Source organism: Epargyreus clarus, unplaced genomic scaffold (genome assembly GCF_041222505.1).
Source record: "Epargyreus clarus isolate Ecla_fem2 unplaced genomic scaffold, WU_Ecla_fem_2.2 ptg000010l, whole genome shotgun sequence".
Lineage (NCBI taxonomy): Eukaryota > Metazoa > Arthropoda > Insecta > Lepidoptera > Hesperiidae > Epargyreus > Epargyreus clarus.
The window spans coordinates 12582099-12610073 of record NW_027332218.1 but is presented as its reverse complement, the minus strand read 5'-3'; the positions used below and the strand labels follow the sequence as shown (position 1 = coordinate 12610073).

The following is a 27975-nucleotide window of genomic DNA, read 5'->3' as shown; positions in this document are numbered from 1 at the left end:
TGAACCCAAAGACTGAATCCCCATTGTCCATGGTCACGGGCCCCGCGCGCGCAGTCTCCGTGACTACATTTGATACGCCATTGTTCGGTATGTTGGATGTTAGTCTAATTGTTGTATGAATTAGATATTTTTTGTGCTGCGGTTAGGTCGTAATGTAATATGATTATGCTCTTACGCGTGAGACTCGCTTTCGAGTTTTGGTTTCACTTTTGTGGTTGCAACCCTTTGAATCCCACCGCTGGGAATAGATTTCTTCCACTTTAACACGCTGTCTGAATACTATTTATATATTTTGGAGTACGGTTCGATTTGAATTCTAGCCTACAGGGCAGTAAACAGAGCATTTCAATTGTATATCTATACTAATAGTGACCATAGTTTCTAGTGAAAAAATCAGTAAAGGGTGTTCAGTAGCACTACCATGAGTTGGCATAGAAACGCCACTATAGAAATTGTAAATAGAAAACTATTGTCATTTTGCTAGTGAATAACATAACTACTATCGTTACGGTATTTCTTGACAACGTCTGTCAAATTAATGACTCATGGGACCGAATTTGTATGGCAATAGATCATAATGACATTCGCTAGCGATTTGATTTCGATAGGTTTTTTACGTTACGAGTGGCTCACACTACGGAATTTAGTTCTACGAGTAACCACCAGACGCGCTGTACAATTTTTCATACATTTATTTTACGCAGTCGCTAGCGAGTAATACTTTTGTAAACTCATGGTAGTGCTACAGAGCAATTTCGTCGCGAAGTCGCTGCGTACTCGGCGTACTTCTGTTTCAATAGCAAACATGCACGTTTGAGAAGAACATTAAAAAAAATATTTAGTTCAATATAATAAAAACGCTACTGTAATTATTCACTGTAAAATACATTGAGATCACTATCTACGTAACAAAAATGTTATCACACACGACTTTAATCTATCATAATATCTTCTTATCAAACGTTTGTTCATGCAAATATGAGGCTTATGCAATTGCATCGCATTAAACAAACTTGCATGAACTTATTATTCAGCATGATAAAATGTAATTATTTGCCAACTCCGCGCAATGTTAGCCTTTAATATCATGGTTATATGTGCTAGAATGCGGTCTAACTGGAAAGCTAGGGGAATTAAAATCTCTTGCACAAACATGACATAGTTTTGGAGCATACATTACCGAGCAAATGTTTCCGTCGGTTTGAAAACATTTATCTTTATCTTCAAGGAAGGGGTCAACGTACCTGAAATAGAGAAAACGGTTATAAGCAGATAAAAACAAGTTATTTTGTACATGTTTACGTAAATACAAGTGGGAACTGTAAAGTACGTTTTCCACGTTAAAAATAAGGTTGTTACAGTATTTTTCTTTACAAGTAGCAAAATGGTATGCTGATAGTTTCCAACTGATGTCTAAATATTTTAGTATTGTTTATTTGTAAAAACATCGCGATCCAGGCCAAGACGTAAGTACACAACTTTATATAGAACTTTACCTTAGCAGTTTTTAGCCTTCAACCATGATTACAAGCTTATACCTATATAATATACTAGCTGACCCGGAAAACTTTGTACCGCCTCAAAATCTATTTATCAAATATATTTCATATAAAATATATACTCTATGTTACTCGTGGATAATGTAGCTTTCGAATGGTGAAACAATTTTTAAAATCGGTCCAGTAGTTTTTGAGCCTATTCATTACAAACAAACGAACAAACAAAGATATCCTCTTTATAATATTAGTGTACATTTTGACTCTAAAAATCTCATTGTAACAAATCGGATTCGTTCTAACTTTCCTTAATCAATGAGTGGAGATCCGGGGTCCAAATCCCAGGCACTCTAGCTTTTTTATTTTACCTATTTGAAACAAGTCTCCTATGGTCATCCGTTCCTAATGCTAGATAAGATTATATTCCTATCTTAGGTTGGCAATAGACGCGTTGCTACCTCAAAGCGAATTATAGCAAGCCTTAACATTGCTATTAGGTAGAAATAGGTTTGGCAGGGGTGCCTGCGGAGTGTTTCCAGAAGTGGTTCCACACCCTTAGATTCTCATTATTCTTAGGAGAGAAACACCTAATAGTACCCTATCAGGCTTATTATCATGTAATACATATTTTCTTAGGCCAAAAGGTAGCTTAGCAATTTCTAGGAACAATTCCTATATGACAAGAAAATTGAAGTCCACATCATATAAATTCCTCCGTATATTATTGCGAGGAATTCCACAAACAATAGAATTCGAAACATGCCTGTTTGCTAGCAAACGTAAACATTATCGATGTATTGTTAGCGTGGATATTTCTAAAACAAAACAACGGATGATTTATACGCAAACACTATTGTATCGGATATTATTGAAAATTCTTATAAAAAGCAAAAATGTTCAACCGTTTCAATCCTTCACATTCAAAAGGAGAGGAGCTCCCATGATGAGCAGAAGCAGCATCAGCAGAAGAAGAATAATTGAAGCTACAAGGTTACATCAAAAATTAAATATAAGTAGGCTTAGAAAACAATCACTCATACATACATACAATACGTCGTACGAAACAGTTACGAGACGTTTCGACGACAGTAAGTGGTAATTGCTGCCCACGGACATAATCTGATGGCTTTGCTACTCTGAGGATTGGAGGATCATGAGGATTAGGTGGCAACATTTCGTGTAAGTCTCCACCTTACCACATCCTTAGAACTAGATATAGCTTGGTGGTGATGCCTCTAAAGGTTTTACTTAAAAGTATAATGTTTAGTGACGACACAGAGCAATAGACATCTATATAATAATTAATGGAGATGGAAATGCAGTGGTGGCGCCATATAGTTCTACTGTCTGTCGGTCACATTGCATCACACAACATTCGCCAGCGCAGGTATACAAGACTCACTTGTACCGGCCCTGGACAAACTAAACATAGCCAGTGCATTGCCCTTGAAAGTTTATTTTGTCGGCTAAATGTAGCCACAAACCAACGCGATAGGGATGGCGATCTGAGATAGATTAATCGAAGAATCGATCTTTAGGGAAAAAATCGATTACTTTAATCGATCTCCAATGGATCGATTCGGTGAATCGATCTTTTATCTCAGAAAATCGAAAGTCGATCTTTTCGAAGTTGGTTGAATGTGATATAGATACTATTTGCTGATGGATACGTATTTCAGTGCTTGTTTGGTCCTGGTGACCTTTTTTTTCGCTATCTTCGCCCTTTGGCGCTGAAAAGATCGAAGATCTATTTTTGGAGAATCGATTCTTGGGCCTCGATTTTCTTGTGAATCAATGTATTGCACTTCGGTTCGAATCGATTCAAGAATCGATCTTTTTCAGAAAGAATCACCATCCCTACAACGCGATAAATACGGCCGTTCCCTTACAAAGCGTTATAAACATCTGCCGAATCTTCATTCTCGAACCGTTCCCGATTCAACTCGAGGCGTCTCCGGTGAATAATTTTGAGGAATAAACAAACATTAACGAGGAACATTTGTTTCTCCGAACTCTTTAACATTGTAATATATTGTTTGTTTGAATTGTTTGGATCCAATTTCCGTTTCCGTCGTAATTTGTGAATGTTACAGTTTATTAATGAAACAGCGTGATTAATACTAATGTTGTTGTTTTAAACCGAAATTGTTTTAGGTAGTTATTATAGATTTTCCTTGTAAAGTGATTTTGTGAATGAGGAAATCCTAAATGTATGCATTTATATAGGTACAATGTTAGCACATTTACCGTAGGCGTAACAGTCACCATATGGATCTCACGGAGTCCTCTACGTAAAAAGGGCTCTAGGTTTGAACCCCGGGTAGCCCGTAATTAAAGTGATGAATATATGTAGTGTCCCTACATCTTAAACATAAGTAAGTAATACTAATAATACCACCGTTCGAATTGGTCGTTAATTATTAGTTATGTAAAGTAATGCCTGTTAATAATATGTAAAAGTCAAATAAATGAAAAAGAAAAGTGTAGTAGGCAAAGAATTCAAATCCGACCATCCATTGCGGCCACGGGACACCAGACTTAACTATAATGAGGTATCACTGTGTAATGCAGTAAATCTACTTATTAATTGAAATAAGGTGAAAGCTTAAATCCTTATTAATGTTCGTCGTTACAGCGCGGCGACCGGTCCAACTTATTGGGAAAGATAAAACAGACAGGAATAGGCCCGAAATTAGGCAGATTATTTTGAAAATACCCGAGAGTAAAGTATTTTAGAAATTCTGATAAATATAGTACCATTGAGTTATTTCAATTCTTCTTCAATAAAAAAGTCTTCATTGATTCTGAAAGTTGACTAAATTTAAACCGACTACGTAAAACCTAATTTTCAGACTTTCCATTAAGTAGGTACAAAAATACACCAGCGATAAACTACACTCACAGATACCAATCACACAAAGTCAACAATGAGATCCGATTCACGATTTTGCTACGCCTCATTCAGCGGAGTCCATCACCGACTCATTGAAAAATGGGACGAGTAAACTATCCTCCAATTGTATGAATGTAAAAGAAGGGCTAAGTTATTTGAAAAATATTCTATTCCGAGAATTATACTCTCGTCATTGATTAAATCAATGCAAATATTTTTGTTAATTTAAACGCAAATAAAAAATGATAAAATGTTTTCGAACGATTTAACCGTTATATCTACAAAGCAACAAAAAATATAGCTCTATCACGGTACTTATACATTGGAAAAAAATATTACGTACGAGTATAATTTGCATGCAAAATACTTAATTTTCTTTAAAACGGATATTTTTTTTTACTACACGTCAGATTTTGATCAAATAAAACATCGTAACGGTAGAAATAAAATTATCTGTAATTTTGGATCTAAGTATCAAGCTTATGAGGAAATGAATATACCTACATACAAAAATATATTACACGCACTGATATTTTTTACCGCAGACGCCTCTAGTTTTTTATACCACCGCGATTGCCATGAGGTAAGAATTAAGCAGAACTTTGCGTTATGCACTGTCGTGCGTGTGTAACATAGGTAAACGTGTAAAGGAGTCCATGAGTAAACGAACACGCCCCCACTCGCTAATTCGAGAAGAGGCTCTCTTTGTGAACGCACTAAACACCTAACTGTAGTAACTGTACTCTAATTAAGATGTGAGGTGTTTTGTTCAGCGTTGGAATTCAGGATATGAAGGCACCTTGGTTTGTTATAATAGCCGTGAAGATGTAACTAGATGAATGATTCCATCTTTTGTCACTTATTCGTTTCAGATTTGTAGAAATATTTTAAATCCTTCATAGTGCGTGTAGAAATTTACTCAGTTTAGTTAGTTGCTTCCATGATAGCGACTCTTAAATAGCTAGCAAATTTTCGATACACGTTTAAACGACTTAAAGGAAAATGATTTTAATACAAAATAATTATCACAAATTTTATTTATAGCAACGCTCTATTTGCAAATAACTAAAACCATGAACAGTGATTATACAAAATTGAAACACCGTTATAACTGCCATAAAACAGACCCTGTATTATCGGTATTCGATACCGAGCAATAGTATCTTATCCACATTCTTTCTTAGGTAAAAACAACGGTAAAATATCCAAGCATCTTATCAACTTGAATGCATGGATATCTTAATTCCAGAGATAATCCCTTAATAAGGAGGTCGGAACGGCCCTCAAAACCTCTTAGGGAATTCAATTGTACTGTAATAAAACAAATCAGGCTCAAACAATGGGGTCGGGGCTTATTAGAGAATTATAAGGGCTTTGTCTTATAATGAACGAGTAACTGTTTCTTAACATAAAATCTTAAAATAATGTTACATAAAATACAGTGAAAGAATGAAAGAAAATTGAACTGCAGAAGTACAAAGTCCATCTTTTATTAGTCTGAAATCTCCATATGCAAATGCCAATATGTAAGAATTAATACAATTTTCTTTGTATAAGTGTTTTGGCTATAATATTATGAAATTCCATTATTTGGCATTGCTACGATGAAGACGCTATTTTGCCAAATGTCTTCTTGCCGAAATTTTTTGACTATCCTTGAATAAATTTTAAATAGATTATGCGTCTGTCCGATAAATAATCTATCGGTACCACATTGGCACTATCAATATACATTTACCGTATAATCGCCTTCTGTTAAATATTAAAGAGAAACCCACAATATCGCCCACCGGTCACTAGCACGCGGTGGGTTATGTCGGTAACTCACCGTTCAATTAGGGGCACTTCGGATTGCTATTGAGGAAGTAGAACTTATAAATCTGAGTCCGGCAATACACTGTTACTGGCATTCTGTTACTGTCTGTCTGAACGGATAATGAACGCGAAGTACTGTTGGCCGTGAAATGTAATTGCTATTATAAATGTCCTTTGTAAAGGTTTTTCTGCTAATAGATATAATGCAGTTATTTATAAGGATCTATGCGCTGATATTTGTAATTAAACTGAGATATTTTTTAAGGTTTACATTTATTTATTTGGCATGCACCTGATGGTAAGTGGCTTATGCCGCCCATGGACATCTGTAATAAACCCCAGATAGGATTAGATATTTCTACCTGAAGTCGGCCACAGATGCGCCGCTACCCCTGAGGACTAAGCTGGAACGCCTCGGAAAAGTATGTCTACCTTACCACACCCTTCAAAACGGAACACAGCAGCGCCTAACACAGCTGTTATTAGGCAGAAATAGGTGTGGCGGTGGTGCCGCCGGAGTCGAAGTACAAAGGGTTCTACCACCTTCAAAGTGTTGCCATTGATCAAGACAAAGATGGTCACATTATACGTAAGTCAGTCGGCATCCATACCCTACACCGAAACACCTGACATCCTTCACGCTAGAAATAGACGCAGCATTGGTACCTCCCCGATAAACCATATTGGTTCATGGTGGTTACAATTAAATTATGTAACAGTAAATTGTAAATATGCCTACCTCATCAAAACTTTAAACCATAAAACTAAAGGCGAAATCCATAGACACTACTGCTATAAAATTTAAATAGGCGTAAAGAGGTGGCGCCGTAGCCTTTTTACTTTATACATACTTAATATAAGAAGCCTCGTTAAACTATAAAACAATTACGAGCTCTTAACGCAGGTGTTAAGGACGTGGGTATCTCCTGATCAATCTGATCTCTGAAACACCTACATTGTTATCTACGGTTTAGTATTCTGTTGGAGTTCTTAAGTGGAACCGATAATGAACTCGATCCAAGATTGACAGACAAATGGACAGTTTATACAGTTTATTAGAAGTAATATACATAGATAAATCAGGACCGTATTCATCATTCCTGGAAGTGTGTGGAAGTTCGTAGTTTATTGCATAAAGATCTAATTAACATTAAAAGGATATACTTATATGCAGATGCTGTAATGAGGCTATACATGCAGATACGCTGAATGTATAGCCTTATTACTATAAAACAGATAAATGTGATCACCATGAATTTTTAACGTCAAATATATATAAAGCGGGTATTTGCTTGCTATTTTTATTACATGATATATAAAAAATAATACATATAAACCTCGACTGTATAACACTTATTTGAGGTCGATCAAAGTTGAGTTTGCAATTGGATGTTAGTTAATGATATCTAAAAACTAATCAGATGTAGAAGTACGATAAAAACTACTTCGCAACAATTCGCTACCTAAATGTTTTCAAAAATATACCATTACACACAATGGTAGCCGATTTTTACGCAGTAGTTTTTATACTAAAAATTTAGTATGGATTTTCGCAAAGTAACGCCTGATACTTTTAACTATCTAATATTCTGAAACAGTGGCACTTTATGCCTTTCCAACAAAAACATGTGTTACATGTCCTACATGCCTAATTGCTGCTTCTACGGCAACAGAATAGGCTTTCATATTAACAGGCAATTTCAATAATCCTTCTGGCCTAATGGACACGTCCAATGGCTTTCAATTACATCATCAAAGGGCCCGACATCCTGATGACATCATACATTACGGCGGCACTTTGTTGCGGATTTGCTACAACCTCTTGATTGTAATTGGATGACTGGATGCTGTGAATAGGTTTCAGTTCTCATTTAAGTTTCGTAGTTATTTGATAAACCACTATTCTTTACAGGGACACTTTAAAATTTATAACAGCAGTGTTTCTTGCCTTATTACAGGTATTTTTATGGTAAGAACTTTGTTCTGGCTTGGATTCCAACGGTACTACTTAGTCCTCACGCACAACGTACAGCCAAAGATGTGGCTGAGGAAGGAAGTGGGGAAAGAGGCGAGACGAAAATTATATTTAGGATTAATTCCTCAAAAATTCAACGACTTTTAGCGTTATCTTACCATTATTGCACAATCCGTCCACCGTTGCTTTAATTTCAGAAAAGGGAAATCCTAACAAGCCTCACAAAAATATTGATATTACCTATTATTATTTCTAAAAATAACAATTTTACATTCAGCCCTGAAGACTCAAAATGTGAACGTATGAAAAACGTGTTCACCAAGATGTTCTAAAGTAAACATAGTAACGGCACATAAGGTTGTCGTGTAAGTTACGAGTATGTGTAACATTTCAGAGCGCGCAAGGTCGCAGTGCAACCGTCACGCGCTCTTTGGTTTGGCTGGTGCAAGTCATAGGGTGGAAGCGTGATGACTAAAATTGTCCATTTAATGTAGAAGCAGTGTTGCCAGGTCAGTTTTGTAATATTACAATACACTGATGAAAAAATTAAAGTAGATCGGCAAGAAAGTACAGTGAATCATAAAGTTAAATACAGTATTTTTCTCAAATATTTAGTATTAGTTATATACACTGTAAAATTGTAATATATTATGCAGTAAATGCAGGAATATAAAGTATAATAACGGTACATTTACTGAAATTACAGTGCATTTGGCATCATTGTGTAGAAGACGCTTTACAAACTAGTAAAGCGTCATTGTGGAGAAAGAAGAAATAGGGTTTGAATTCATGAGATATCCTAGTTTGGGGTATAAGTAATCTTGATCATGGATCGAAATTGAAACAGATGTGTATGATAAATATTTTAGGAACCACATATATTTTCACCTGCATAATTAAATTAAAAAAATAAATAAAAAAAAAACCTTTTTTGCAATGATATGACATGACGAATAAAGGGTTATTTCTTACCTACTCTTAAATCGACCGTCTCTCGATTGACAAAGCCTAGTTTCATTTCTTAAATATTCTAGAAATATAATTCAAAAAATTGTATGTCGCACAAAACCTGATGACCAGAAGATAATTTCCAGATAAGAAATGCAAATAAATCGCCAGGCTCTCCACACTTGGACCACACCTCTTGGGCACGGTTAAACCGTAATAAATAGTTGAGAATTATGAACAGTACGCGCAGTTTGTCGTCCAAACGGTACACGAGCGTTTGATGTGGCTGCGAGACATCAAAGGCGTTAGATAAGTATCTGCTTAATGTGCGGACTGTTCGAATGGTAAATATTCGGTGCGGCGTGCGACTCGCGCATAAGGGACCATTTACATCCAGAAGGTGTCAGACGTTTGCAGGACAGACAAGAGTATTTTTCTATGCAATGTATTGACGTATTTATATATATGTATCGTCACGTATAGAAAGTATTGGAATTTTGTCTGCCATGGTCCGTAACATACAATATAAATACATAAGGTGTTATTTTTACCTACTGGAGTAACATGATGGTTTATATCACAGTGGGATCCAAGGATATATCGTTAGCAAGCATGAATTTTCAATTATTACTTAGGATATATCAATTTTAAATAATCGGTGGTGGCTTAAAAGTAGACACTGATCACTTCTTGAAAAGCTACTACTGTACGAAAAATCTTTACAAATCATAAAAGACTAATCTCTGCAATCGCAAAAACAAAAAATGGTATCTGTTATATGATTTTTTATATTAGTGAAATCACGAACACTTCACTGTTTATTTAAATGTGGAAATAACATTTGATTCAAACAAGTTTTTGAAGGCTTTAAAGGAGTTTAACGCAAGCCGCAGCCGCAAGACCTTAACACACGCTGACCTTAGGTCATCAGCTCCACGGTTCAAGTGCTAGTTTACGTTGCATCATGTTAATTAGCCGGTTAAGTGAGGTAGTTACTTTTTATTAAAATTACCAACTGGTCTTACGGTTAAACACCTCGTAACATAACTACTGAGTTACATCCAATTAATTATAAGTTATGAGTCGTAACTTAGATTTCAAAGTAGAATCTTGTAAAAGCTCGCTAAATGACTAAACAAATAATTTATATAAATGTAGCAATATAACCGGATAGGTCGTAAACATTGTAATCTAAGTAAAGCAAAGAGCTGTTAATGTACTGTTAAAGTTATTAGTATTATTTTTTTCTTTTTTTTTTTTTATTATATAAGAGTAGCAGACGAGCACGCAGTCCACCTGATGGTAAGTGGCTACTGCCGCCCATGGACATCTGTAATCAACCCCAGATAGGATTAGATATTCCTACCTGAGGTCGGCCACAGATGCGCCGCTACCCCTGAGGACCAAGCTGGAACGCCTCGGAAAAGTCTGTCTCCCTTACCACACCCTTCAAACCGGAACACAGCAGCGCTTAACACTGCTGTTATTAGGTAGAAATAGGTGTGGCGGTGGTGCCGCCGGAGTCGAACCACAAAGGGTTCTACCACCTTTATATTTCTTTTTATTTCTGCAGATTTTACCGTTTAGCACATAATATCTGCTCAAAGATATGATATAATGGTGTCGTGGAGAAATAAAATCGGAATTGAATATGGAGAGATCGGGAAAAATAATATAGAAATTGTTCATTTACGTTGAAACGTAACAAAAGATGGTAGAGCCAGTATTGTGCAACCGGGGAGGTATTCCCAGAGCGCTATGACATGGGGCTCTTCAAAAAAGGTGAAAAAGAGCTCTCCTTCAACGCCGGCGATGCATTGGCGACTCCTCTGGTGTTGCAAATAGGCGACGTTGACTACTTTCCATCAGGTATCACGTCTGCTTCATCGTTAGGCTCAAACATATAAAAAAAAAAAACAAAAAAAAATATCACCAGACCCTTTCTAGCATAACGCAGTTTTTTACAACACATGACTTTAGATAAACCTGTACTGAGATACTGAAGGAGCTGCAACTTCATCTTCACATCACTCATAAGTAATAACATCATTTATATACATGAAATAAAATAAAACATACATGAGGCAAAGTTACAAAGTAGTAGATACGATATACAAAGTATTCATACAGTATGACACTAAAATATAAAGGAATACTCAATTTTACAGAAGTGCATGTCTGTTTTAGAGTATAGTACTCTAGGCCCCTGTTTCGTAGGGTCTACATGGGGGGTGTTTACCTGCTATTGACCTCTGAAAGACTCCAAGCATACATAAGTCCCGTTGACTCGTGTAATGTCCTGTCACGCTAGTCAAATAAAAGTGAGTTACACTATTCATACTGCTCATATGAGGGTGTACATTTTTAATATTCTCATATTTCAGCACTGTTCCCGCTTGGTACTTAAGTACCCTTACGCAGTTAAGAGTTAAGCTTCTTGTGACTTAAGTACCAACTTCACAACTGTCGAGAAATGCAAGTGACACTGCTTTGATAGGGTGAGCCCATGTAAAATTTAATTCAATGTGAATTTTAAACAAAGAATGTCTGAACTTAATTATTAAAGTAATCGGTGTTACACCGACAAATTTTGTTAATTGATGTTGATATGTTATTAATTTGCTTCTATAAACAAAATAATTTAACAATAATACGCTTCGCAAGTATTTGCTATCTATCTATCTATCTATCTATCTACGTAGGTCAACCGGCATCCACACAGTGTTTCTTAAACGTAGTGAAAAAGGAAATCCGTAGGACAAATATTCTCAGGACAAAAAAAGATATAGTTACATTAACCATTTAAGCTAATGGAATAAACAAAACTGGACTAACTTAAAGTTAACTATTAATTTTATACTATATTTGTAATAAAAGTCTAACTGAAGATTTATGAATAATGTTGAATTAATTCAGTAGCAAACATTAACCAGGTTCTATTAACTGGATACTTAAATCAAAATATATTAAATGGATACAGTTTAACAGGACAAAATGGATACCTATAAATATTTCCAGATTTATGACATGCTAATGTAAATGACACTACAGGAAAACGCTGATCTGCATAAGAACTTACTTTCTACGCTATTTTTAGAATTATGAGGCTGGCTATTAACTTTATCGTTGGGACAAGTACGACATTGCTCCGGTCAATTTTACAGCAAAGAATATGGTGGAAATATTTCTTAATAACTGTTCATTCGTTCGCTTAAACACTGCATATTTTTTAGCCCATTTTGGTAAAAAGAGCCAAACATGACGCTCCTAATAAGGGGTTATGTATTTTTGTTCGTTTGAAATATTCCACATAATTAGACTGGGGTTCAAACCCAGAGCCTTATTCTTCTTCCTTAATCGTCGTAATCCTGGACACAGGTAGCCTCTTACAGTAAGAAGAGTTTAAGCGTACACCACTCTGGACAAATGCGTGTTGGTAGACTTCACACTTTGAGAGCATTTTTTTCAAGGTCCATATTTTGCTCACGATGTTTTCCTTCGCCGTTAAGATTATTTATTTCGGCCATTTGCAGATTCAAATGATCTGACGGATTATAAGTTGGCGTCGGATTCGTCTTAAATCTGAAGTTGTAGGAGGTTACATTACTTCCCTTTCATTTAATTATTTCTAAGCAGTGGAGTTTTTTGTTTTCATAATAATTGCTAGTTGAGTCTACTTATCAATATAAAAGTGGGTGTAAATACTTTAGTCGTAAATCATTTTCCTATCACCTGTTTCAACGCATAGTGTTGTTAAGTATTGTATGCAAATTCATTCGCTATCATATCATCTGGGTTTAATGTGTACCATTTTAGGAAATATAATTACACACCTGACGCCACCATGTTACCGTAAGACTAACAGTGATTTACTGTTTTACTGGCCAGCCGTGTACACTCGTAAACATAAGTCTGAAGCAATCGAATGACATTTGAAGTGTAATTTTCTGTTCTAGTTACAACGAGGTGATTATTGGAAAGAAAGAAAGAAACGTTGAATTCCATTACAAACACTACATAGCTGGAATATAGGTGGTTAATAGCAATGTTGTTAAGAGTAACCTTAGATATCATGTTTAGACAGAGTTTAAAGTTTCTTATAGACATCGTCTCTAATAAAATCTGGCGAATATTTTTATTCTGAATATTATAATTTGAATATGGCCTTTTTCATCAAAACGAACCTGGAATCTTCTGCGTGTCACGAAGATAAAATGAACGCTCACATGCTGCTCACATAAAGAGTGAAATCTATCAACCCACACTTCGTCGACGTGATTGATTATGCTTTAAAGTTTAGGGCTTAACCCTTTCGTTCTTAAAGACACCCGTATCCAATGAATGACAGTAATAGACTAATTATGCTTCCACAATAATATTCGACTTTATTTTCTGTCTAACTGTACCCACGAGTATTTCGTAAAAATGCAAATTGCTTCATACGTTGTAATAATCGTTCTATCCGTTCTACGGCATAACCTCGAAAATTATCGAGTGGCAAATAATTCCGCTAATTATAGTTCATACGACCACCGACCGTTAGGCGCTCCGCTGTGGTTCATTGTCATACTTAGGAAATGAGCTCGCTCGCTAATTAGGGTCTAACTTGACCATAGGTGCTGACCTTTGGTACTTGGTGGTGGTAGTTTTTTTTTTTATAATATAGGAGTAGCAGACGAGCATGCATTCCACCTGATGGTAAGTGGCTACTGCCGCCCATGGACATCTGTATTCAACCCTAGATAAGATTAGATATTCCTACCTGAGGTCAGCCCTGAGGACTAGGCTGGAAAGCCTCGGAAAAGTATGTCTCCCTTACCACACCTTTCAAAACGGAACACAGCAGCGCCTAACACTGCTGTTATTGGGCAGAAATAGGTGTGGCGGTGGTGCCGCTGGAGTCGAACCACAAAGGGTTCTACCACCTTTAAAGTAAGTAGTCACGCTGTTTTTGCCGTAAAGGTGTATGTGTAGTTGCAATGTAAGTTAGTAAGTGCGGGGTCATAATTAATTATTACTTTAGATGCCGTGAAGTAAAACATGGTAACGAACTGGCACCCTTGAGAGTTCATAAAACAAAAGTATTGCCTTGCCAAGTGTTAACGGTATGTAGGACGGTACCACTGGTACTTCCATTAATATCAGTCAAGACTATCACATGGGTTTGATGAATGACCGATTGAAAGAAAGCTTTGACCGGTCAACCGAAACAATCAGACTAAATAGATTTGTCTGTTATTGCAAATCTGTATAAGATGAATTGTTCTTTGTTAATAAATTTCTTAGAAATATTCGTTATTTAGGTTGCCTTTTTGATTTCTTACGTTTCAGATTCAGACACTAATTCTATATGTTCCTTAAAGAATATTACTTTCTCAAAATCAAATCGAGATGTTTTTCCGCCTTAAAGCAATCGCATAAAAACCTCAGTAAAGATCGAGGCAAACATAATCTAATATTGTTTACAATATTTTTATCTGTAACGTCTAATGCGATTATCGATATCTTGCTATTTCCGAGAAGTAAGAATGCCATATATTGTTACGTGTTACGTCTACCGCCCTTCAATTACTAATGCTATAGGGCAGTGTTTGTCAAAGTGAGTGATAACGAGGGTTGGGGCCGCTGATGACCTGCGAGGGGAAGTTCTATAAGTGGGCGATACACAAATAGACTTTGACAACCTCTGTTGTTAGAGAATCGTATATGTGAGCGCACTTTACAGTATATTTACAGTAAGTATAGTTATAATGGTGTATTTGGTATGTACGAGTGGTAATGTACGTGACATGCCGCTTGCCGGAATGTAGCGTCTTGCGATGCGGTGTTATGCGGTCCAACGCAGTTATGAGGTCTGTGGTGACTCGGGAAAACTGCGGAAATTTATGTATGTCTATAAAATGTATGTTGGGATATGTGTGGCATCGTTAAACTTTCAACACCGTTGACGGTCACCATTAAAGTATTTTTCATGGAGAAGTTTTTTATGTCGTCTATTTTACAGATTACAGATATCCATGGACGGTAGCAGCTATTTACTTGTGGTAGGCTCCATGTTCTTTGTCCCTGTAGTCCCGGGACTAGAATAGGGCTACGGTACCCCCTGCCTGTCGTAAGAGGCGACTAAAAAAAAAGGGGGCTTCCGGGGTTGCGGGCGGCAAGATTGGGAGGTCGAGCCGTCCAGCAAGCAACTCCGGGAAGGACAGCGGTCTGTGTGGTCGCATACCGTCGTAAACACCAGACGGTGTGGTGAGTCCTGAAGCTGACCTAGGAGGAGCCCGAAGGGGCAACGCGTTCAGAGGACTCCGGTTGCGTTCCGTAGGAGATCCCGGAGTCCTCTTGGCAACGCTGAGGACGGCCACCGGGGGGGTTTTACCCCGTGTCGCTCCTACGACACTGGGTACCTTTTTAAGGTTTCCCCCTCGTAAACAAAAAAAATGTTCTTGTCCATGTTCTTTTGATAATTCAATATTATAAAATTAAGCTTTATAAACTCTTGACTTAAATGCCACGCGAACGTCGCGAAGCGAAGTCGAAAGCTAAAGCTAATACGTATTATAAAATCGTAATCTATACATTAAATACTACAATTCATTGATTACTCTGAAATTGTTCTTTAGAATTTTGCCATTTGTGGGTTAATCGCGTAAAAAATTCTTAATTGATCTAAATTGGTATCCTAACTTAAAGATCACATTATCATCATCATACAGTAAATTGGAATAAAATTTCACCCTGTTATAGTATGAAAAGTAGAAGACACGACTATAACTACTTGTAATGTGCGTTCATCTTATATTACAACGGTGCAAGATGACCTACGAGCTACTTCATCTAAATATAAATTGTTTTTCTTGTCACCTGATACCGAGCCAATGTCCCATTATATAATTTGTGAAATACTTCGCATACCCGTCAGTACAAAACATTGCAAGAATTATGCGTAAGCGATAAGCGATGAAAGGTGTAACCTTCGTGAAGTAACGATGTCGTTTTGAAAACAATACTCACCGTTCTACGTAAGTCCTTGTAACCGAGCCAATATCTGTAAGAGAAAATATTTTTTTATTAATTTTACATTTTCCGACACTTACAAAATGAATCATTGAAATATTTATGTCTTAATTATTGGTATCTAATAATACACCCATATATAATGATATTTTAAAAATATGTAATGTATTTAAACAAATATCAATGACAGTTGTTAAAGAGCAACCAAGACATAAATAATACAATTTTTCAAAACAAAATATTTATAATCAGCAGTGGGTCATATTAATTTGGGTGCAAAATAACCAAATCGAATCCAATATTTAAATTAGCTTAGCAGTAGGTATTAAAATTTCACTCACAAGGAATACCTCTTAACAAATTAATATAGGATATGATAAGTGATAAAAATGTCTCTTATATTAGTTTCATACATAAATCATTTAATAATAAAGTATACTGATCGGAGTAACCTCATATAGACCTAGCCATTCTTTCTAAAATATATGAGCGAACATTAAACAAGGAATTCTAACAATTGCAATAACTACTGTTATTTATGGCGTTTAAATCATTCGCTTAATTATCTGTTATACCGTGAAATATGATTGAGTGGTTCATTCGCCACATTCCTTTAAACGTATGCGAGGGAATATATTTTGTGTCCATATCTATGTAGGAATATCTATTTTCAGTGAGACATAACTGTCATTGTAAAATACTTTACATTGTAATGTTGTTTGGAACTTTTTCTAACTTTTCCAAAATGTCTACTCTGTTTTTTGTGTCGACGATTGACGTTGATTTGATTAAATTCACATTGATTAATACTGAATTTGGAAAGCTCTGCGCACAGAGAGTTCTCAATATGTATGGTATTTTTGTCTCCTTTATTCATAATCGTTCAATAATAACCTTGAAGTGATGAATATTGTGTAAATATTTGGTTAAAAAATTTCAAATTCGAGCCCCCTTTTTGAATTTTTTGAGTATCTAATTATTAAGGTTTGCCATGTCAAGATGCAAATCGATTGTTCGTATTATTCTAAATCATGAATGAATCACTATAGCATTTAATGCATAAAGGTAATTAAGAAAAAGTACAAGAAATCCAAAACGGCACTCAATTCGCACTCCTCACAAGCACATTGGCGTGACAAATGACGTTTATAAAGAATCGGACACACGCACGGCTACCGGATCGATTACGATACGATAGCTTGGATATTCTTGGAAGTGCTCGTGATGTTGATACCAAAAAAGAAAGGCTTTGGATTATGTGTTGCGATGAAAGCCGAGGGCTTGGTCATCATGCTCTCATTTGGAATAAATTATGTTAACAGATGTAAATGAGACTAATGTGTATTGGTTTTTATCTATCTTCCTCTGAACATAGGTGCAATATTGATGATTCTAGTTATTGTCGACTTCAGTCCTTATTAATTTAACTTAATAATTTCTATTGCTTTTTTGTTTATACCTAAACGATGAGGCAGACGGGCTACCTGACGGTCGTCAAATATTTCTTGCCTTATTCTGGTCCAAAGAGTTTAGAAAGGCAGTCATTGTTTCAAACCTTTTCGTCTAAATTTTTTAAGAGTATTAATGCTTATCATTTATTTCATCATTTCATTTTATCATTCATTGGTGGGTAGGTTTAGAACTTCTCTTTGAAATTGGTTATAAATGTCCATGGATGGCAGAGAACACTAACATCTTAATCATTAAAATCAGTTCAGCTGGATAACCATTTGCTACTTCTATGAAAATATCAAGGATAACACTAAACCAGTTTAAACCAGTTTCGGTCAGTAGTCCAACAACAAAGAGTAGAAATGTTTTGGTATACAGATTAGTCTCCGGTAAGATATAACTCATTGTATACAATGATATACATATTCAAAAACAACAAAAACGTGCCTACTATCCACATCGATCTTGTTACAATGAGATTAATAATGGACCCGAAATATACACCGACATACCGGTGTCAATGTGTCAATCTTTGTGGTATGGTTTAAGTGGTTGCTTATATGTGGTGTATGGTTACTCACGAATGCTATATGAAAGTTAATAATCCCATCAGAAAGTTTTATCGCTAACTTCATTAGTCTGAGAGACTAACATAAACCCGATCTGTTGAGATGCGATCATGAATTGGTGACATTTTATGTGTTCATTCCAAATTTTCAAAGCAAGATTTGAAATTAATTCTAATTACTTTTTTATTTAAGGTAAACTTATATGTCATTAATTTTTAATTATGAATATACAGAAATTAATTAATGTAAAAAATAGTAAATATTAATTTTATATAATTAAATAGAAAAAGAACTTAATTTATTTTGAAATCATACCCATAATTAAGTTGATTCGTTTAATTTATCTCGACGGCCTTATCTCGCAAAGTAATTTGGAAAATACATACAATACACAAAAACACAATGAATCAAGAACCTCCTTTTCAGAACTCGGTTAATAAACGCATGTCACAACATCATGAAAATCCGTAACGAGCATGCATGCATGGGTGCCGTTATCGATAACAATTGGCCAATTAATCACACCACCACCCGACACTCGACACAGCCAAATCGTGACACTATCGCGAAAAAATTTCACAAACAGTTACTTGTTCTACGTTTACTTAATTGTGGATTCTTTTCGTGTTCAAATAGGGCATGGTGCGAGTGTAAGCAGGGGTAATTGTTTTGCTAATCACAAATATTTATTGTATTTGTATCTTTATATGTTTGTCTAATTTGTCTAATGATCAACATCGTTTACAAACTGAGATAAGAGTCACGATCTTGATCGAAGAACAGTGTATGAAAATTTTCAGGGCCATTTCGATTATGTTCCAATTTCATAATATTTAGGTTTGTAAAACTGCGAATGATTTTAAGTAATTACAACTCTTTTAAAAACGTAGGTTATATACGTTTTTTTTATTTAATACAAAATGACATTTATAAACCGCATTGAATATCGTTCTTATTCAGTGAGTCGTCTATAAAAAGTATGCACTCCTAAGATTCTATTAAATGAAAATGAATCATAACTCCGCTGTCAGTGGCGCCACGCCACTGGTCTTGTCCGTGAGGTCCGATTTGGCGCGCGGATTGACCCAGTCCGACGCGTGCGGGGACTATTCACTTTTTGCTACCGACCCATTGTATCTATGGAAACGAACTGTGCTACTATTGTTACCGTCACTCACTTTAACGCGAATGAGATTTTTTGTCTCAACCAACAACAAAAAGGGCGCTAGTAACGAGCCTTGCGACGTCCCAATTGTTGTTAAGTTGACGCTCATGATTTTAATATCGAAACTTTAAGTCAGTTTTAAATGTCTTCAACTGACAGTGACTTTTTTGTCTGGAGCAATTTTGGTCTTTAAAAGGCATCAGAAATTGTTCCACGCGTTGATAACTTCAATTTTATGCATCACTGCGCATTTTTTCGACGGCAAAAAATTAAACAATCAAGACCGATATCATTTTGCAAAAACATCAGAAAGTTTAAGTAAAATCTGTAAACTTTAAAAATTAAAAATATCTTCGAAAATGAGATTTTCACTGAAGTTTCAAATAAAATCTTCTAACTATTGCATTCACATTTTTTCTCATCCCACATATATCCGGGGAAGTTTTGTTGGGATTTTTTTAAACTTGACTCATTGTCGTCGCTGTATCCTTGGCGTTTTTAGCAGACGAGTCATACCGTTTGGAGGTCATTTTGTAGGCGTTTCTGTATGATCTAACGTCACTGAGTGACAAGCTTCTTACCTATAATGGAGTTGTAGTTTGAAACTTCCGCAAGCTTTATAAACGTATCAGAGTGTATTAGCCAAAATGTTTAAATAAGTACTATTATTATTAAGTATTTTTTGCAGTCCATTTGATGGTAAGTGGCTACTGTCGCAAATTGACATCTGTAATTGATTACAGACAAGATAAGAATCCTACCCGAGGTATATCACACATGCGTCGCTACCCCCGAGCACTAAGGTGGAGTGTCTCGAAAAAGTATATCTCCCTTACCACACCACATCAAACCACGACACAGCAGTGTTAAACCTGCTGTTATGTGGCAGTAATAGGTGTGGCGGTGGTGTCGCTGGAGTCGAACCACTGAGGGTTCTACCACCTTTAAATAATTCTTCTTGACATGGCATATTTTGCGTGTTTAAAAGAATCAAAGTATTGACGGCATCAACCTACTTACGTATTTTAAAAAGTTATCTTTTTGGGATTTTTTGGGAAATCCTGAACCAAGATAACTAAATCCATAAGAACACATCTAAGCTGTCTTGGCGCCTAACTGATTTAATCAAACCAGTTCCGATAATAACAGTAGATAATATTTCTTTCCCCATAACGCCGTCGCGTCAGTGTAGCCAGCTTTTTGCGCACACTCTCGCCCTCGCTCATCCTACTGGCTTACTTTGCTGGCTACTTTTTGCCCTTCGTTTTCAATCACACTGTCCTGTGACTGAAGACTTGATACTGTTGAATGCTGCCAAGCATTTTAGTCTTTGAAAGATGTTGTTATTGTTAATTATTATCATTTCAAAATTTGGGAACTTAGTAGCCAGCTTAGAAATGACCTTATCTCGTAAATTAGTAGGGCAAACATTTTACATCAACATAAAAAAAATAGTAACTATGAAAAGTAAACTATATTTATGTACATACAACAATTTGCAGTCCGCCAATTCGCTTTTCCAGCAATCCGTGTACAACTTGGTATGGTAAGCTCCACAGTCCAGGCAGATGTGAAAAGAGATCAGTAGCCAGAAGTGGAACTAGTGCAGATAAAAAAAATGGATTTTAAAATATTCCTTTTCTATGTCCATCGCAGGGCATGAGCATATCAATCTAGTGAATTAGCGAGATTAGCTGCGACAACGAACAAGTCTTTATTACAACGGTATGTAGTCTAAACACTTCGCAGCATCACCTCGGCGGCTTTTTGCCCGCTCGCCCACTGCCTTACATCCCGCCACGTTTTTGCGCCTCATAATTGGCTCTATCGAGAACGTCCAGTTGATCCCGGAGGTGTGCCAGTTCTGCTTGGTTCGAATTCTTCGATAACATAACTCTGCTTAGACTTATTGCTTTGTTAGCTCCTTTTGATTTGACAGAATGCTCTTCAGTCCTTCTTAGTTCAGTTAATATCTTATGTTTAGGATTATTTAGTTTTTTACCGTTACGTCTACGATTCGTTCCTTTACTAAGAAAATTGTTAACGAAAATATCGTTTATAAAGGCCAGGATCAATCTCTTTGTAGAGAAAGTAATACCAGATAGAGTACAGTGTAAGCAAAAATGACAGACGGCTGAAGTGATGGTTTAAATGGAAGAGAAGTATTTAATGTGTTTGACATTTCAATGTCGGAAAGATCGACACTTTCTGATGAATCTGTCATCATAAAGGATTATCTCAAAGATAAGACGGAGATATTAATTAAGGAGGGCATTGATCACACATTCAGTTCCATGAGAACTTTTATATTGTTTTATAGATTTTTTGTAGTAAGAGTTGCTCTTTAGTTAAGAGATTTCATATCGTTTCCAAAGACTATCTGTCCAAATCTATTTTTAAAACTACACTTAAATAAATGGGTGTGTATAAATTTAATTGGACGAATAACGATGACTAAGACTTGACCCAAATTGGCGAAAAATTTCCTAACAGTACTTGATTGAAGTCCAGTTGAAGTCTAATTTAAATTTCAGATGTGATTATGGTATCTAGAAAAGTCAAGATCAAGCCTAATTAGTATCCTAAATGTCAATATTAATCTGAAGTTCTAGTTCAGAGCGGACCGGTTATTTATTTGTCATTTCATTTGCAAGTCAAGTTCGGCGAAGTGGCGACAAAATTCTTAAACTTAATTAACCCCAATAATGTAAGACAACTATTAATTTAGATAACAGAAATAGGCGGAAATCAATAACACTGCAGACTTGCATAAATTATTTTTTGAATTTTAAATCACATAGGCATATTGCTAACATATCGATTCCGCTCATGGAATTGTACTGTACAATCAGACGTGTTTACTTGATATCAAGATGTTATTATCTATATCTAAGGACGGTGGACATTTGTACTAAATTCTGAACATAATACTTGTCCTACCTATAAAGGATTACGAGAGTTCCTACCCCTGAGAACTTCCTGATATACCACAAAAAAAAAAACAGCAATGCAGTAAGTGTTTTCCATAAAACAGAAATATACATATGTGTTACTCGAACAAATTTACTAATGAACTTATCTGCGTATACACCTATGTCTGTCTATTGGAAACTTAAGAAATCTTCAAGTTTAACAACCTCAGCACGAAGTTCAAACTTCATGTTTTTCAACCAATTCATAAACTTTCTCGTCTGATATATCAGTTCATCAATGCGCAGATTGATTTAAAATGACAGCGAAAGTTATAAACATTGCAAATTGCCGCGATGTCACAAAATAGTCCGCCACAACTTCTATATGACCACAACTTGTTTTAACATAGAAATATGAATAACTGGCTTTTCAACCGACTCCACCCGTAATAGACTCCATATCTATTAATTGACTAAGCCGATTGCTATAAAATGGAACCAAAATTAATCTTTAAAACATAGGTAATTTTTAAGTGATTTGTTCTCAACATAGTGTAATATGTTGAGGTGATCAAAACCCCTTTTTCCAATTTTTTCACAAGTCATCTCTATCATCATTGTTTTATAAACCTATTGAATAATTAAATTTAGAAATCACAGATTCAATATGTGACAGAGTTGTTTGTCAGTCACACACAGCACCGCATAAACTTATGAATATGAGTTTACAAGCTAACAATAAGTTACTTAGATCTATCATATATATGAGTTCTTTGAAAAAAAAATAATAGCTTTCAATAAGTAAAATAATCACGAGCATTCGTCACAAAAAGGGAGCAATATCACCACCAATAAAAGTAATTCGCGAATGCCTAAACTCTAGACCCTCTATCAACGTAGTACTCCAGATATGCAGCAAACTGCACCACACAAGAACAACCACTGATCCGCATCAGAATCAAAGTGTCATTTGATAGTGGATAAAAATCGGAGCGCAGTGAAATCAGAGAGAAATGATAGTACGAAAGTGACACCCTCATTAGCACGTGCACAATGCGTGAACACTAGACGGCTGGGATAAGCCGAGATAAGACTAATGTGTGCTTGTGGTTTTGTTTGTGTATGTAGATTAACATCGCCCTCGCTTGCTATTATTACAATCATTTTTTCGGTAGTAGCATACAACCTATGTAATTGCAGACCTGTTAAATATGTATGTAATTTATAACACAATATTATAACCCTACCTAAACTTAGCCTCAGATAAGTCGTTACTCTTGAGGATTAACGGATGTTATAAATAAATACATCCGATTTTTGCGTACCTAGGATTAATATTAATAAATTATTGCCTACCAGAAATTTCCTAATTTCGATCTTTGGTAGGCAAAAATTTGATACATTGAATTGTTATTGAGTAGCGTAAGTTCTGATTTGAAAGGTTTGGTAAAGGGGCATATATGTTAACCCTTTACCAAACACTTGAAACCAGAACACAGTGGAGGTTAATGCTGGTGCTATAACACCGTCATATATGAGATCCTTTACTGATTAGTATCAATCATCACAAATGAATTAGCCAATCAGGTATCAAGATAACGTACATGAAACGTACAAAGGCGAAATTCAAAGTAATTGCAATGCAATACCAATCATTTTTATCATATTCACATCGATTTCAAAACAAACTTATTAAGCAAGGTGGTTTGCATAACTTAAGATAACGTTCTTCCATGATAACGTCTAGCTAGTCGGAAGCAACTGCTAATTGCGTTAATTACTTCTTTATATATCGTGATTATTTCGCAAACTTCACAATAGTATACTTCTATAGAGGCACGTAGACGGTGAATCATACTGTTTTGTTTGAAGAACGAGAGACTTCCACACCTATTTCTAGCGGGCAGCTAGAAGGGCTTGTTAGAAGCGTTTGGATGTTGACTTACATCATCTTAGTCCTCAGGAGTACCAACGCATCTGTTATCGGCTTCAGATCGAACTTACACTTATTTTACCCTTACAAAGTGACAAGACTCAAACAGACTAAACTCTTTGAGCTAGTAACATGAAGTGTAGTGTTAGTGATAGTGATAAGTGAACATTACAGAACACAAGAACAAAGTATCTACTCCCGTATGTGATAAAAAATGTAGTGCAGTGTCAGAAGACGCCGCCTTCATTATATGATTGGTTAGCAATTTAAATTAGCGTAGCAGTTTAAATTCATCAGTCTAAAATTTATCTGTACTTTGTATGTATAAAGTACTGTATTACTTGGTACTTTATACAAACAAAAAATCTTTGACTGACGTAATTAAATATCTATTTAATATAGTAAGTGAATTAAAATCACTCTTTAAGTATTTATTGGTAATACGGAAGATAACTCGTTAACGTTTTATTAAGGAATCGATTATGACAGAAACAGTACAGTTTACGACGGCGTTAAACATTGACGCGTTTAACGCCAATCCGTTAACCGGGTTGTTTTGACAACGGCATCGAATTATCGTTACAGTTAGGGTTGCCATTTAAGTATGTAGCTTGTACAGTTAAAAAATAATGGTTTAATCAGAGATCAATAAGCAATAATCTTAATCATTTACAGATTTTAATTTCGGTATTTTTTTAGGTGTTTTACTTCAAGATCCAACTTAACAGCAGTAACAGTTACTTTTCGTCTAAATATGCCGTCATTTCTAAGGGTAATTAATATAGAACGAACGTTACTATACATAAATCTTTTATACTTTATCACAATAATTTTAAGACTTATGCTAAATGAAATGAAATATATTTTTATATACACCTGCGGAGGCACTTACAAATTGACAGTAACAATTTTTTTCTTATGCTACTACCCGATCGGAACGTAAGTATGATATGGTCACCGCTGTCGAAGCACTTTCTTTAACATTACCTTTGAAATGACGACACTTATGTATAAGTGGTCACCATACAGGATTAGCGCAGAGTTCCGAGTTCCATCAGCAGCCAAACATCTAAGCATGGAATGAATGATATTTCTGTTTTCGTACTGGCACACACGGAATCCCCTCGTGAAGCTGAGATTGTAAAAGCATTTTAATTTCAATCCTTTGAGCCATGACTCAGGGATAAGCGACAACCTTAATCTCTTAACTCAGATACAGTTTCTCCAGCAGTATTTTGTCAATTTGAAAGCTTAACGACACGTCGCGATACGATACGCGATCTCGTTTCGTATCGGACTAAAGAATTCGTTAATTGCTCAACGGTAATTTTGATTGCTAATAAACTCGCGGAGATCGGTGTGAACCGTTTTGCTGTTTCTGGGTTAAATTTTGTTGTTGAGGTGTTTTGAGTTTCAACCAATTTACAGGGATTTTTAAAATCTAGTATTTATCAGTCTTTAAAAGTCCAACTTTTGACGCTAAACTTTGTTTTATATACAATTGAAGTATCAATGAAATTGCAGGTCACCTCAAGAACTGACGCCCATGGACATCATCTTAAACTTCAAATAAGATTGAATTGATTGAATTCTACGCGAGATCTGTTATAGATGCGTTGCTACCCCACTGGAATCAGTTTATCTCATGTTCTTGTCTGCCTTAAGATAAGACACCCTTTAAAATGTATTTTTAATCTTTTTTTTATTTTTTCTTTTAATTGTTGTATTTGTGCTGCTGTGCTGTGCTTTATATGCTGCATGTTCAAGGATGGTAGTAAAATACATACACTGGCTACCTTTTACGTACAAAATATTTCAACAGAATGAGTACAACTGTTACAACACATAATGAGTGACAGTGAGAATAAGTCAAGATAACCCCATATACAAAGTATCTTGCATATACAAACTCGAAATCTTGACATTGCTCCAAAATTAAAACGCGATTTCGCAATGAAACTGTCGCAAAAAAATACTGTCGCCCGTCACTATGTCATTTTTTTCCATTTAGATGAATTTATTTCGGACACGCTGCCAAGATTTTTTCTTTTACAACAATGAATTTGTAAAACGTAACGATTAATATCTACAGAGATTTCACTTACAAAATGAATTATGAATTTGAATGTAGGTGGATTTGTTATTTTATGACGCTTAACTTAAATACATATTTAACGGCTTGACTTACACGCATTTTTTTAGAATTAAGATTCCCGATATTTTCTAAATAATCAGAAAATCCTTTAAAATCGACCTCTCGCTAAAATAATAAAACAATTTCAAGTTAACAACGCATCTCTAACCGAATTTTAGGGGAGCTATTTAGTGTGATAGAAGATTTCCATCATAAGATTATTAACTAGCAAATTGCTTATACATTTAAAAGAATATTGAAAAAAAATACTTAAGCTAGATATAGATATAACTCCCACCGAAATACTCTGACCCGATCGAAAATGTATTTATGGGATTAAAAAATATTTTAGAGACTCAAAAGACATGAATAAAAAACCATAAAACCCAGATACAAGTGTGTTTCCAGCTTTATCTAAATGTCTCGCTCGCCGCAGCTTTTGTAATTTCAAATGTATTCGCCGGATACACTGCCAACTTTTTGCCCGACATTGAACTTGATCGTATAGCTAATATTGTATCAATGATATCATAGTAAACAAATCGTAAGAACGGATTTCATGTTAGCGACTATACAAATATTCTTTATATTTTTGTGTGGGTGTGGTAATTTCGGTACAGTATTCGAATCTTTACTTTTTTGTAAGAAAAAAGACGTATTTTCATTTACTATAGGCACATTTTGTTTCTATTTTTTAATTAATTACGCAGGAGCCCTAAAAATTCGAGACACCTAATTAACAACTAGCTTAAAATTTCGAAAAGGCTGAACAAAGGGATAAATATTTTAAAAACGTTAATACGTTTATAGATTTAAGTAGGTAAGTAAGGTTTAAATAATTTCACGATTTTTAATCTTTATTTCAAAATCAAAGACAGACACACGTTATTATATTTATATGTGTATAATTAGTCCGCAATTATCGTGAAGGTTTAAAGTACTGAAAGCAAAAGTGAAAACTGGAATCGTGTTACTGATGGCGGTGGTTGTGGTCTGTGGCCGAGCGAGAGTTGCGGACGCCAGTGTCCAATAGTTGCAACATTATATTTTTATCCCTTTTTTTCTTCGTCAAGTATAATAATTTATTGACAAGATTAGTACGTGAGCTTACGTACCTATGTCGTGCAAAATATACTTACTTCTTTTATATTTAAGGTTGGTTATTGTATAAACTTGAAGAATGTTTTAATTGCACTGATATGGAAAGCCTAAATTGATTCCGATATTAATACGAGTAAATATAACCATATTCACATTCTTTTTAGCGACTAACTTGCCCTGTTTCTCGTGTGACAGTAAATTTTTCACTCAAAACTTTTACTCTACATCGGCTTAACAAAAGTTCAAAAATATTTTACCTTTCAAAAAATACTTCTTTGTTTATCTATTGGATTGATTAAAATAATAAAGGAATTGTGTTAATTTTACAACAACTTACAATTTTCCAAAAATCGTCGTAATTTTTATTTTTAAAACAAATCCTAATACCTCACAGGAATCAGTAAGACCTTTTCAGCCTCGATATTTCGTAAATAGGGCTTGATAATTTTAGTTCAAATATACTCGTTTATCGTTCAAATTGGTTTCATTTCACACTTCACTAGAAACAGAAACAAATACATCGAAATGCGGTGCCCTGCATATTTCGGTAGCCATTTCAATAATGAAG

The 27975-nt window shown here is 35.4% G+C and overlaps 1 protein-coding gene across 3 annotated transcripts in view; it reads right to left on the bottom strand.

Moving 5' to 3' along the window:
* The window catches only part of smash (smallish), a 179204-nt gene that overhangs the window by 124408 nt on the left and 26821 nt on the right, over positions 1-27975 (bottom strand). For 2 of the 3 annotated variants that reach the window (XM_073077496.1, XM_073077499.1), the window contains exon 2: positions 16139-16172. The gene's annotated coding sequence lies outside the window, so the exon portion shown is untranslated. Of the gene's footprint in view, positions 1-1180; positions 1245-16138; positions 16173-27975 lie in introns of all 3 variants that reach the window. The other variant, XM_073077498.1, reaches the window with a different exon arrangement.